The 12,926-nt window shown below is 42.0% G+C and overlaps 1 long non-coding RNA gene across 2 annotated transcripts in view; it reads left to right on the top strand.

Annotated features, from left to right (window-relative positions):
• Positions 1–12,926, top strand: part of LOC131466131 (uncharacterized) — a 64,831-nt gene that overhangs the window by 1,833 nt on the left and 50,072 nt on the right. Inside the window, exon 2 of one of the 2 annotated variants that reach the window (XR_009241388.1) lies at positions 1,100–1,165. This is a non-coding gene — a long non-coding RNA (uncharacterized LOC131466131). Of the gene's footprint in view, positions 1–801; positions 1,166–12,926 lie in introns of those variants that run through there. The other variant, XR_009241387.1, reaches the window with a different exon arrangement.

The raw sequence follows: 12,926 nt of genomic DNA, 5'->3' as shown, positions 1-12,926 counted from the left end.
CCTCTCTACGAATGTTTTACATAATAATGAGGAGGAGAGACGCGGCGGGTGCCGCGCGCGTTACGCACTCATGGGTACGGTGCGCTTTTACGCACACGGCGCGACATTCTTTCCATTAATTATCCTGATCTGTTGCTGTTTGTTTACTATGACAACAACAATTAACATGGATAAATAAACGTGTCTGTCACACTCTTCCTCTCTATCTCTATGTGTGTGTGTGTGTGTGTGTATAAGAGAGAGAGATCAAGGAACGGTGCCTCCGCGGTGAGAACATGAAAAAGTCTCCGCTCTTTGCTTCATCACCGCGGTCTCTGATCACACTCCTCTCTCGGTTCGTCGGAGAAAGAGGAGGAGAGGAGTGTATATCATTATTATTATTTTCTGCTTCAGCCACCAGGCGCCACCACGGCTTCTCTCCTGCTCCTCTGCAACTCTCTGACGCAGCTGTGCGCAGAGAGAGAGAGAGAGAGAGAGAGTGTGTGTGTGTGTGTGAGTGTAAGAGCGAAAAAAGTCTGGAATGATTTGAATGTACTTACAACAGGAATTAAATCACAAAGATATGATTTGTTGTGATGTTATAAAAACATATTTATGGTTAAATGAATTTAATCTCAAGATAAATTAATTATCTAAATAATCCCCCCTGAAATCTCTGAGAGCAGTGGTTCTCAAACACTGGGTCGGGACCCACAGAGAGAGAGAGAGAGAGAGAGAGAGATTTCCCCAAACCTTATGAAGTAACAAATGAAGTTTTAAATATTGATGAGAAAGTTTGGAAACACTGTTTTGTACCATTTACTTTACATAAGCTGAGTCCATCTATTCTTTCTTTCCTTTCTTTCTCCTGTTATTTATCTTTCTTTTAATGATTTAAACACTTGTCCTTTAGGTGCTGCAGAGATCGATAGATGATAGATATTGTGATTTTTTTACTGTACTTTGGTGCAGTAGAGTGAGTGCTTTACACCTGCACCTGTGTTCATAGTCATTGTTTCTTCTTATTAAGTATAAATGTGCCAAAAATGTAGTAGTAAAGGAACCCATTTCTGTGCCCACTGATCCTCTGATCCTCTCTGTTTTTCCTCTTTAACTCCAGAGAGAGAAAATTGAAGACTCCAGAAACAAATGAATGGAGCTTTTTGGTGAGAAAAGCGCTCACTCGGTGAGTAACATGTTACCCATTACCTCTTCATATACGTGTGAATTATATTTCTATGTGCGATTAATTGAGAAAATTAACCTGAAGATATTTATTTATATAAAATCATGGAATGAATGCGGAATCAACACAAAAAGTATATTTAAATTCAATGACGGTTTTAATGGCTTTCTTTAAACCTTAAACACAGTTTTCTCTCCTGTGAAGCCAATAAAGTAAAATTAGACATCAGCTGAAATGGCAATTATTTCTCATATGAACTAGTAACAAAAATACAGTATGTTCCATCTACAGAGTCCAGTCTTTTATCAATGAAATGTAGTTGTGGTAGTTGACAGAAGTCCAGCGGTCTCCTTGCTCGAGCACGTTCCTCCGCCGTGCTCTCTCATCCTCATACAAAGTGTGTATTCCTGACACAATGGTTTCTCTTGAGCGTGGCTTATAAGAGCGATCTCCCGACGCAACGCCAATGTCTTCTTTCAGCCCTTAGTCCTCTGCTTGGTCAGTCGCCATCGGAAGTAAAAAAAAAAAAAACAGTGTTAACGCTGACCGCACGAGTCATTACACAACTGTACTGTGAGGATTTTTGCTCTCGTTCTTGCTGGTTCTGTTCTTGGGTTTTCTTTTACCTCACAGTTGTGTAATAAGTTGTGATAAAGCCACAACACTTCATTTGAAGATCCAGATTAATGCAGGGCAAACCTCGACCAAATTTTTCACCACAAAATGTGCAGTTTGATGACATAAGGGCATAAATAATATTTGTATCTTGTTAAATCCTAATAATCCAACATTTCCACCTCGTCATATTCCAGCTGCTCCTGCTGTAAGATTCCATGACAGTTTCTTTTTTTTTTAATGCGTACATTGAAAACGTGGGCTGATGGAAATTCACCTGAGGACGTACGTTAACCAACTCTTGGTCTGCGTATTGTCACGGGCGCGTTCGTTGGTGTCCACTTCAGCGGTCGCCTCCCTCCTCCAGTGAGTGTGAAAAAGGGAGAGGAAGACAATGGCAGATGTGAGCAGCGCCCACTCCTGATGGCAGGGAGTGTTGGTGACTCAGCCCTCATTAATCCACTCAGCGTAAACCTGCACGTAATAAAGCTTTTGACTTAATCTGGCCTGTGGAGCTCCCACCCTAAAACCAGGTCTTAACCCTTTAAAAAGCTGTGTAACGTTGTGTGGACCAGCCAAAACTGTCCTCTGTTTGACAGTTGGTCCACACACAGGCTTTTGCAGTTTTTCTTCTTCAGACACCATTCATGTGGACAGTAACCATAACCAGTTAATACCTAACCTTAACTAACCCTAACCCTAACCCATTCGTTTAAAAAGTTACTCAAAAATGAGGTTCTGCCTCATGAGGACCAGGTTTTGGTCTCCATGAGGACTACTGGTCCTGACAAGGTCGGTGTTTATGACAGAAAAATCTGCCAAAGAGGTAACAAACTAGGGGTGGGCGATATGACCTAAAATTAATATCACGGTATTATTCATCTTTTGAACGGTGACGGTATAATTACACGGTATTACTTTTTTTGGTAGGTTTTGGGAGGAGTACATATTTTTTAATAATATTCTAATCTGATATTTGTAGTTTTTTTTCCTTTCTGATCCGGTCCCCAGAGGAATCACGGCTAAACAATACGAACAATACAATACTAATGTGGTGGCCTTAAATTTGTTTTTGTTTTCTTTTTTTAATACAAACAGAAAAGGACTTGACAAATTTTCTGAATATGAAATGTTAGGTTTACATAGTGTAACTTACCAATAGCGTTGTGCAGTCTGTGTCCAAAACATGCGAGTCTCGTATATTTATTAATTTCCAGAGCGCGCACCATGTTTGCACCGCTGTCAGTTGTCATGCACATCAGACGCGCTTCATCTTCGGGGAAGAAGGCGGTCTGAAGGCATCTGCTGCGCAACTTCCAGTCATTGTCAATGAAGTGGATGGTGAGGCTAATGTATGGCTCAGAAGTCCGGCTGGACCATAAATCAGTAGTGGCCGAGTAGGCGTCAAGGTGGCGAATTTCGTTCATTACTCTGTCCCGTACCTCCGTGTACAGCTTGTTACGCTAATTTAATGGCCACTCCCCTTTTACCACCGAATATGTTTTACTTTTTTATTTGCAACAAGATATACAGTATATAAGGACAGGTATTCAGACCACTGAACGTTTGAAGAAAATGTAATGCATTATTATTTAGAATTAGGAGATTATTGGCGCTCAATTGATTTATCACGGTATTGACGGTATTGCAAAATCCATATCATGGCGCAATGTCACACCGGTGCTGACTATGACACCGGTATACCGCCCACCCCTATAACAAACACATTCTTAGTGAGGACATCCATGGACAGAATGCATTCCCTAGCCCCCTTACCCTAACCCTAACCTTTAACTATCACAACTGACAGCGTCTAACCCTAAAACCAGGTTTTAACCCTCAAAAAGCCCTGTAAAGTTGTGTGGACCAGCCAAACCGTCCTCACATAGATAGGTCTGTTTGACAGTTGGTAACACGTACAGGCTTTTGTAGTTTTTCCTCCTCAGACACCTCATTGACTTCCACTTATGTGGACAGTAACCATAACCAGTTAATACCTAACCTTAACTTAATTGCCTCATTAGGACCAGGTTTTGGTCACCATGAGGACTACTGGTCCTGACAATGTTGACAAGGTCGGTGTTTATGACAGAAAATGTAAACATAATGCTTTCCCTAGCCCCTTAACCTGTCCTTAAACATCTCAAGCAAAACGCCTTAACCTAAACCCTATACCAACCCGAACCCTAGAACCAAGTCTTCACTCATAAACAGCAACGTGAGGACCAGAAAAAATGTCCTCACAAAGATAGATTTGTTTGACAGTTGGCTTTTGCAGATTTTCTTCTTCAGACACGTCATTGACGTCCATTAACTTGGGCAGTAACCATAACCAGTTAATACCTAACCTTAACTTAATTGCCTCACAAGGACCAGGTTTTGGTCTCCATGAGGACTACTGGTCCTGACAAGGCCAGGGTTTACAACATAAAAATGCCCTAAAGAGGTAACAAATACATTCTTAGTTTGGACATCCATGGACATAATGCTCCTTAACCTATCCTTAAGCATCGCAACCAAATGCCTTAATTCTAAACTATTCTAACCTGAACCCTAGAACCAAGTCTTCACTCATAAACAGTTATTTTAAGTTGAGAACATGAGGACCAGTTTCTGAAGAACTATTCTTCAACAATCGTTCCCTACTTTCGGAATCAATAAAGTTCAACTATCTTTCCATCAATTCTTAGGACAGTGCGTTGACTTCCAGGGGACTTAACTAGTCCCCTTGAGAAATTAGGTTCTGCCTCACTAGGACCAGGTTTTGGTCTCCATGGGGATGACCGCTCCTGACAAGGCCAGTGTTTATGAGAGAAAATGAACCCTTATCCAACCCCTAACCCTAAAACCAAGCCTTAACCCCTTTAAAAAGCCCTTTAAAGTTGTCGAGGCCCTCACTCCCTATGGTTTATAGGGTTTTTTTTTGTCCTCACAAAGATACACAAGCACACACAGAGGATCAGACTCCAGTGTGTGTTTCCTTATGAGGAAAACGAAAACGGCAGCAGGTATTTGTACATGAAAGCTGAACAACCTGTCTGTCGCTGGATCCTCTCCATGGTCACACACTGGCATGTGTCTTGTTACATACTGTACTTTTACTCGTGTGAAATGCAAATTAAGAGGCCGAGCGGCCTTTGATAGTCAGCCAGCCGTGATCACAATAGTAATTATTATTATTATTATCATTGTTGTTTGTGTATGAGGCTAGGCAGCCGTTGGTGAGGAGGCGACATTCCAATGTAGTTTGTCATGGTGGATGAGCAACGTACACCAGTGTGTGTGTGTGTGTGTGTGTGTGTGTGTGTACACACACTGAGGTTTTATTGAAGTCAGAAATGTAAAATATAGTGCATGAAATGAGTATTACACAGAATGTACATGTTCTTCTGGACCCAAACTGGTGTTAGACGCTCTGCACACGTTCCACAGTTCCCGCCTTGTCCATGCTGACGACATAAAGCAGCTGGATCCAGAAGAACTTTCTGGATCTGTATACTGTAGAACTTCACCTGTTAATAGTTATTACCGTCTTAAATAACACGGCCGAAATAAACACATCTGAACTTCAATGGGACTCAACCCGTGCCACCAAATCCATAATTCGGATGCTTCCAGACACGTATCCAAGTTTTGTTGAAAAGTGCTTTGATTCTTACCAAAAATTGAATGGCAGCATCACAAGAATTTTCATATTGATCCTTCAAAAACTGTAGTTTGGCAGTGTTAATACCAGAAAAGGCCCTTAAGACATCATGCCTTACCCTAAACCCTAAGTCTTAAATTGGCATCCAGACAAATACCAAATGTTGTTGAATAGTGGGTTGATTCTTATTAATAACAAGAAATCCATGTCGATCCGCCAGGTCAACCTAGATTGACCTGGCAGAAGAAGAAACGTACAAAAAAATTAACCATTTACTTGATTACTAAATTAACTAATAATTAATTGAAGCCTTTTCATGTTAAAAACAAGATTTCTGATTGTTTCAGCTTCTTAGATGTTAGCACACTGTTGATTGGCCCAGAGCTTTAGCATTAGCCACAGTGACAGGGCGGTGAAGCCGTGGTGGCGACAGAGCGGCGACAGAGCGTCGACAGAGCGGCGAGCGGTGAAACCATGGCAACAGAGCGGTGAAACCATGGCAACAGAGCGGTGAAGTCGCAGTGAGAGATTAACCGATTATGAAAATAATCTTTAGTTGCAGCTCTAGAAGAGACGTTTATGTAGATCTAGGAGACACGTTTATCCAATCAGGAGCCAGGACGCGGCTAAAGAGGCGGTCCTCTTGTGTCGTGAAGTTATTCGACTGTAAATCCTGTAGAATTAAAAAGAACATTGTTCCCGTTCTTTCTTTATTTCTTTCCTGTGAAGTTTGCAGGATCTGCTTTACCTCGGCGCTAACTCTGCCAGAGACCAGAGTTTGACCTGATTTATGTAAAAGTGAAGTTTATTCTGGGAGCGTTGGGAGGTTTTTTTTGCACTGCTTACTCCGACATACTTAAGTCTGTGGGACCTGGCGTTTGCAGAGTTTGCACGACCTGTGGTCACAACGGGAATACGACCCAGGTTTGGAAAAACACCATCTCGTTCCTCTGTGGAGTCAGACATGTTTTGTATTTTTTGCATGATACATTTTCGCTGATATCGATGCCACTAATGTATCATAATATGATACTAATGGTCTAGTCCTTTTTTTTTCTTAAAGTCCATGTAAAGCAAATGCAGAGATGTTCCTCTCTTTACACAGTGCAGTATATATATGTTAGAAAATAGTGTCTGAGAACATGTGGACTGAGAACAGAAGAGTTCAGTCTTCTGCTGCCTCGGTGAAAATGTGTCAGAAAATCTCTGCCACTTTATTTCAAATGAATCCTATAGATGAGAAGAACAGAAAGACTGCTGTGAGGCTGCAGTACCACTGACAGAAACAGCTCTGTGTTTATGTCCGGTTATGTTGTTAAATGCTTTTCTACGTATTTTGTGGTCAGATATGTTATGTGTGATTGGCTACTCCAGTGGACACGCCCCCCCCCCCCCCCCAGTGTTTCAGAGCGGAGAATGTTGATGAATTTTTACACGATTTGAAACCTAATTTAACTAATTTGAATGACTTTATTGAATGACAAATTGTGAGACTAATATCCATACTAAGATGTTTTTCTTTCTTCAGTGCAGCTACAGTTTGTCGTCATTGCCTGCTCCAGGACATTTTTTATTTTTAAAGCACGTTTAGACACGTTTAAGGACGCCGTGTCCACATGGAAGCGACATTTTGGGAGCTCAAAATGCTACGCCTGCATTTCTATAATACAGCCCATAATCTTCCTCATTGTCTTCTTGTGTTGTATTTGAATTATTATTTTATGAGAAATTTTTATTTTCTTTAGTCTTTACTCTTCACTTTTGGTGTGTTTCTGTAGCACGTCACAGCACCACATGCAGGCCTGGCATATGTACTACAGCGTGTAGAGTGATTTTGGTGGAAAACACGACTTTAACTGACATTATGTTGTGTTTTCTGTTCATGTTGTTGTTGTGTTTTCCTATTTACGGTGATGGTTTGCCACCATAGTTTCATGCTGATGAAGACATTTCCTGAAAAGCCGCTGTGTTTTTACAAGAAAACTGTTTTTTCAAAACGACAAAGACAAAGATCGTCTACGTTTTCTTCCGTTTCCGTGTGTTTTGAGCCTCGAGTTTGTCTGATTTCTCACCAGCAGGGGCAGAAGTGGCGCTGTGGCAGACGACTGATCACAGTCACTTTTTGAACTTTTCCCACTAAAAGTCACTGCCGCGGCCAACTGTCTGCCTCCGCTATCACTTAGATAACGATAACACGCCCTGGCGTGCTTGAGCAGTTGTTCACCAGATGAAAAGCAACAGTCCGCTCACTCTGGCACCCCGCTCTCCTCTGAGTGTTTGTCTTCTTCCTCTGTTTCCTCCTCTGTGTCTCATCTTTCCCCCAATAACTCATGCACTTTCATGTCCAGCCTGCTCTTCCTGTCTTCTCCTCTTCCAGACTCACTGATTCATGGCTCAGTAATGGCCCCGCGTGCGCCGAGAGTCCGTGTTTCACGCTGATGGTGCTGTCGTTTTTAAGTGAATCACAGTGAGCGCATCTTCTCTCCGCACAGCAGGAGACCTCTGTTTATTCTGTCTCTCCCGGTTACTTTTTCACACGGCGTAAAAAGACGAAGTGATCCTTTAATTGAGAGCTCGACAGTGAAAGCTGTTCGCCACATGATGAACGTATTAAATCCTACACATGACCTTTAGAGACTAAAGAGGAATTATTTCACACAAAACCCACAAAATATTCTATAATACACGTTAGTCCAACTAAAGATTATGCAGTCGGGAGTTGAATGTACATGTTGAAGTGGACTCAGACTTGTGTAGATGTCCCAGACTTCCTTCTTTGTCCACACAGACTGTTTAAAGTGTTGAAAAATGACATTTTTAAAATTTTTCATCCACTGGACCCAGCAGAAGCTTCTGGATATGTACAGAATTTTACTTGCTGTTACCTTTTTACATGAATGTGACAAAATCCATCCTGATCTGTTCACATGTCGTAGAGATCTACACGCTTGAACTTGCTGGCATAATCCGTAATCTGGTGTCTGAAGTGACACCATTCTGTTTTGTTTGATCCGAGATACGACTTTTAACACACGTAAACAGTTTAAACTGATATAGACACACAACTGCAGCTTAATTAGGGGCCCGAGCCCAAATGGCAGGCGCTGAAACGGCTCCTGGCACGAATTTCATGCGAGGAGCCTATTGTTATTCCTTCAGATTATTATTATATCCGTGGATTTGCGGTCATTTTTGAGGGGGTTAACGTGCATGAAAACTCTTGAAACTTGGCATGGAGGACAGGTGCGGGCGGAAATGCAATACTGGCATAGTTCCTGGGCCCGTGCGTTGCTCAAGTGCTCTTTAGCGCCCCCTCAGCTGAAAACGGAGGCAAAATCAGCTGAAAACGGAGGCAAAATTTCCAGAGTTCCACCGAATTTGCCGAAACCTGGTGGGAAGATGTTATAGACCAAGACGAACAAAAAAGTCGACCGTAACCATGGCCTCAACTCAACAGGAAGTCGCCATTTTGAAGTTCAGCGTCCATTTTGGCGATTTGCACCCTACGTAAATTAGCGTATTTGTCGTACCGACATAAAAAACATGGCAATTTTTTATTAATTTCAAAGTTGCATTGACCAAGTTTGTAAACTTGCTGCGCGACAAATTTCGTGTCACATGCATCGTTGCAAACTGTGACTGCAGTAGCTGGTGTTTGACCAGAGAGGGCAGTAGATACACCTATTTTTTTTATCACAACAGTGTATAAAGTATGAAGATTTGCACCTGGATCAACACATAACAGGAATTAGACACACATATAAGCTGGTTTACACCTTAAAAAAGAGCGGTTTAGGGGTTTAGTTACCATTTGAAATAATAACTGCTGATGTTGAGGTTTTGTAATTCAGTGTAACTTTGTGTTTAACGTTCTCAGATGTGCTGAGAGTTAAAGAACCCCAACAAAAAAACGGTCACGCTGTGTGATGCGAGCGTGCGGTGGATTCATGGTGTGACACAGAGAAGTTGTCGCTCGCTGTCTTATTGGAACCAGACGGGACTTTCTCTCCTTCTGTCACAGTTATTATTATTGCTCTGTGTTTGGGTATAAAGTGTCACATACTTTATGTCTTTGTTAAACTTTTTGGAAACACCTGCTTTGACTTCTCCACGTTCCTCTGCACGGCAGGAAAGCACAGTTAGTGTGTGTGTGTGTGTGTGTGTGTGTGTGTGTGTGTGTGTGTGTGTGTGTGCGTGTGTGCGCGTGTGCGCGTGTGCATGCGTGCGTGTATGTACCAGGTATTACTAATGTTGTGGGGACCAAAACCTGTTTACACAGTCACATTATGGGGACTTGTCCTCCTTGTGGGGACAAAAAGCAAGTCCCCCAAATTACTACATTTTAAGGTGAAGATATGTTTCATGGTTAGGTTGAGGTTAGGATTAGGGTTAGGATTAGGATTAGGCCAGTAGTAATTGTGGTTAAGGTTAGAGTAAGTCTCCAAGAAATGAATGTAAGTCAATGCAATGTCCCCTCAAGTCATGAATGTCGAACATGTGTTTGTGTGTGTGTGTGTGCTGAGAGGACACTTTTGGATTCAAGCCTATCTTTGTCCTCTGTCCTCAAAACTTTAAAGGACTTTTTGAAGGATTAAAACGAGGTTTAGTTTGGAACTGTTTTATGTCCGAGTATTTTGATTTAAACTTATCTTTGTAAGGACATTTTTGGGCTGCTCTCCACAACTTAAAAGGACTTGTTGAGGGTTAAGACCTGGTTTTAGGGTTAGAATTAGGTTTAGGTCCTCACTAAGGAAGCTGTGTGTTTATGTGTTTGTAGTAGAGGACGTTGAGGACACATTTTATGTCTTTGTGACAACGTTAAAGGACTTTTTGAGGGTTGGGGTTTCCGTGACCGTTAAGTTAATGGTTAAACTCGAGCATTTATTTGTGATAATTATGTTTACGTCATGCATTATGTCTGCATGAGTGTCCTCACTATGAAAGTTGCACAGGAATGTTTGTGTGTGTGTACACAAATATTTATTCAAGCCTGTCATGTGAGGACAATTTGTCTTGTCCTCAAAACTTTAAATGGCTTTTGTTGAGGGTTAAGACCTGGTTTTACACTTACGTTTTATGTGTGATGATTACAGTTAGGATAAATGGTTAAGCTAACCCTAACCTTTACAACCAACCAGACACCTTACCTTAACCTAAACTTAACAATAACCCTAAATGCAGGTCTTAACCCTTAAAGAAGTCCTTTGAGTGTGGTGTCGTTAGTGTCCAAAATGTCCTCACAAAGATGGGCTTTAATCAGAAATTGTCCTCAGAGAAGACTGTCAGTACAAATCTGTCTTTGTGAGGACATTTTTGGCTTGTCCTCACATCTTTAAAAGTCTTTTTTTTGAGAGTTAAGACCTGGTTTTGGCTTTAGGTGTAGGTGAGGTGTTAGTGTTTGGCTTTCAGATGTGATGATTCAGGTGAGGGTAAGGGGCTAGGGAGTGTATTATGTCTTTGAGTGTCCTCACGAAGGAAGCTGTCCCGGAATGTGTGTGTGTGTATTTGATTCGGTTAAGACCTGGTTTCAGGGTTAGAATCAGGTCTAGGTTAAGGTTCAGACTTAGGCATTTTGTTGTGATGGTTAAAGATAGGGTAAGCAGCTCGGGAATGCATTGTGTGTGTGTGTGTGTGTGTGTGTGTGTGACACAGAGCGGAGGTTTCTGACCTCAGCAGAGCAGAGTTTGGAGCTCACACAGTGAGAGACTCTCTCTGTGTCTCTCTCTCAGACAGAGTGGGCTCCTGCCTCAGCTTATATAGGCGGGTATTTTTAAACCCACACCCCCTTCCTTATTCCTTATTACTGCACTTCCTCTCCCACTCGCTCAGGAAGCCCACTTGGCTGAGTTTCCTGCCGGCACGCCGTGCCGACTCGGAGGGAAGCGAGGGAGCGATAGCACTGAGTGAGCCAGGCACTGGGGGCGAGAGACACAGCAACAGAGAGGCAAGGAGAGAGAGAGAGAGGTGGGGGGGGGGGGGGTGGGGTGTCTGGCACTTGTTCAGAGTCTGACATGCGAAGACCTGGGCCTCTTCCAGCCCTTGTTAAAATGTCCCTGAGGAATACCTCAGAGACAGAGAGAGAGAGCGAGCGAGCAGTGGACACAGTGAGGGAAACAAACGAGACGGAGGCAGAGGTCAGGATCTGAGAGGAGACGAGAGCGACGTGAAGCACATGAAACAATGTCCTGCTACTTTGATTTATCGGCCGCACGCTGACCCGCTGTCATCGGTTTGTGTTTGCGTTCTTTACAGTCGCTTCTTACGCTTCAAACGTCACATGACCGTCAACAGAAAAACACCCTCAGATTTATACTGGGAATAAAAACACGTCAGTTCATCACAGCTGGACACACGAGAGATTGATGCTTCCGATCAGGTTTAGTTATGTCGTTCCATTGTTTTGGTGGAACGTAGATTATTTTGATTGAAAATACAGTAAAAACACTTATAAACAGATGAGTAACAGGTACAAAAAATAAGTGACAATGAGTAGAAATGGATCTAGTTTGGAACCAGGTTTTAGTATTTAGGACAGAACACTGTCACTGAACACAACACACATCCTTACTCAAAATAAACAGTGGTTGCAGTTCAACAAGAGTTAATTGAGAAGAACTGATGCTCTTTAATGGTGAATATGAGGTTTTCAAGTAGCAAGGAGAGTCTCACACAGTGTCTGAACTATGCTTCGGTACCAGACTTTTATCAGGCAAAGGTTAACCTGATGATGTTTGTAAAAAACTGTAGTTGTAGACTCAGCAATGAAGGTCTTCTTGCTCAAGTACATTTGTTTTCTCTTCACGCACCTGTCTTAAGACGTAAATGTATGAAGGTAGTTGCTTCCTCCTCGATGTAACGATTACTTTTTTTCCGTGTGCCGTGAACATAAATACACGCTAACACGATATTTTTGCCGAACATTGACAAAAAGACACGTTCAGTCCATTATTTTCTCGGATTCCGTCAGGGTCAGAAGCTGCACAGTGTCTCACACGACGCACACGCTGACATCTTTAACAAAGCACACTATCATTTATTAGGTATCTACGATATGAAGTTTGTTGCTGTGTTATTGTGAGTGTATGCTGCATTTTGGTGGTGTTTTTTTTTTTTTTGCCTTTTTTGGAAGACATTTTGGACTAAGTTGCCTTCAGGTTGTTTGACTGTTACTGTTATAACCATTTTATTGACTGGTGGCACTTCTAGGCTGTATTATGACATGGCATTGTTTGGCACCCTCAGTTCATCCCCACAGTTATACAAATAAGTTGATTCAAACTAAACTTTGAATTGACCTACTTGTTTTGGGTGGTACCAATAGAAGTGTTGTGGGTTTTCTTTTAGGTTCATCAACCATGATTCAATTCTCATCTGTTGAGCATGGCATGTTAAACCATCAACCTTTATTATGGTGACAATTCTGACCCTGTAACTCCCAATTCTCCAGCTGCACTCTTTTCTATTTTGTTTCTCTGCAGCCACAGTGTCAAATAGAATTAT

Source organism: Solea solea, chromosome 9, assembly GCF_958295425.1.
Source record: "Solea solea chromosome 9, fSolSol10.1, whole genome shotgun sequence".
In the NCBI taxonomy this organism is placed as follows: domain Eukaryota; kingdom Metazoa; phylum Chordata; class Actinopteri; order Pleuronectiformes; family Soleidae; genus Solea; species Solea solea.
This window is presented reverse-complemented; position numbering and strand designations above follow the sequence as displayed.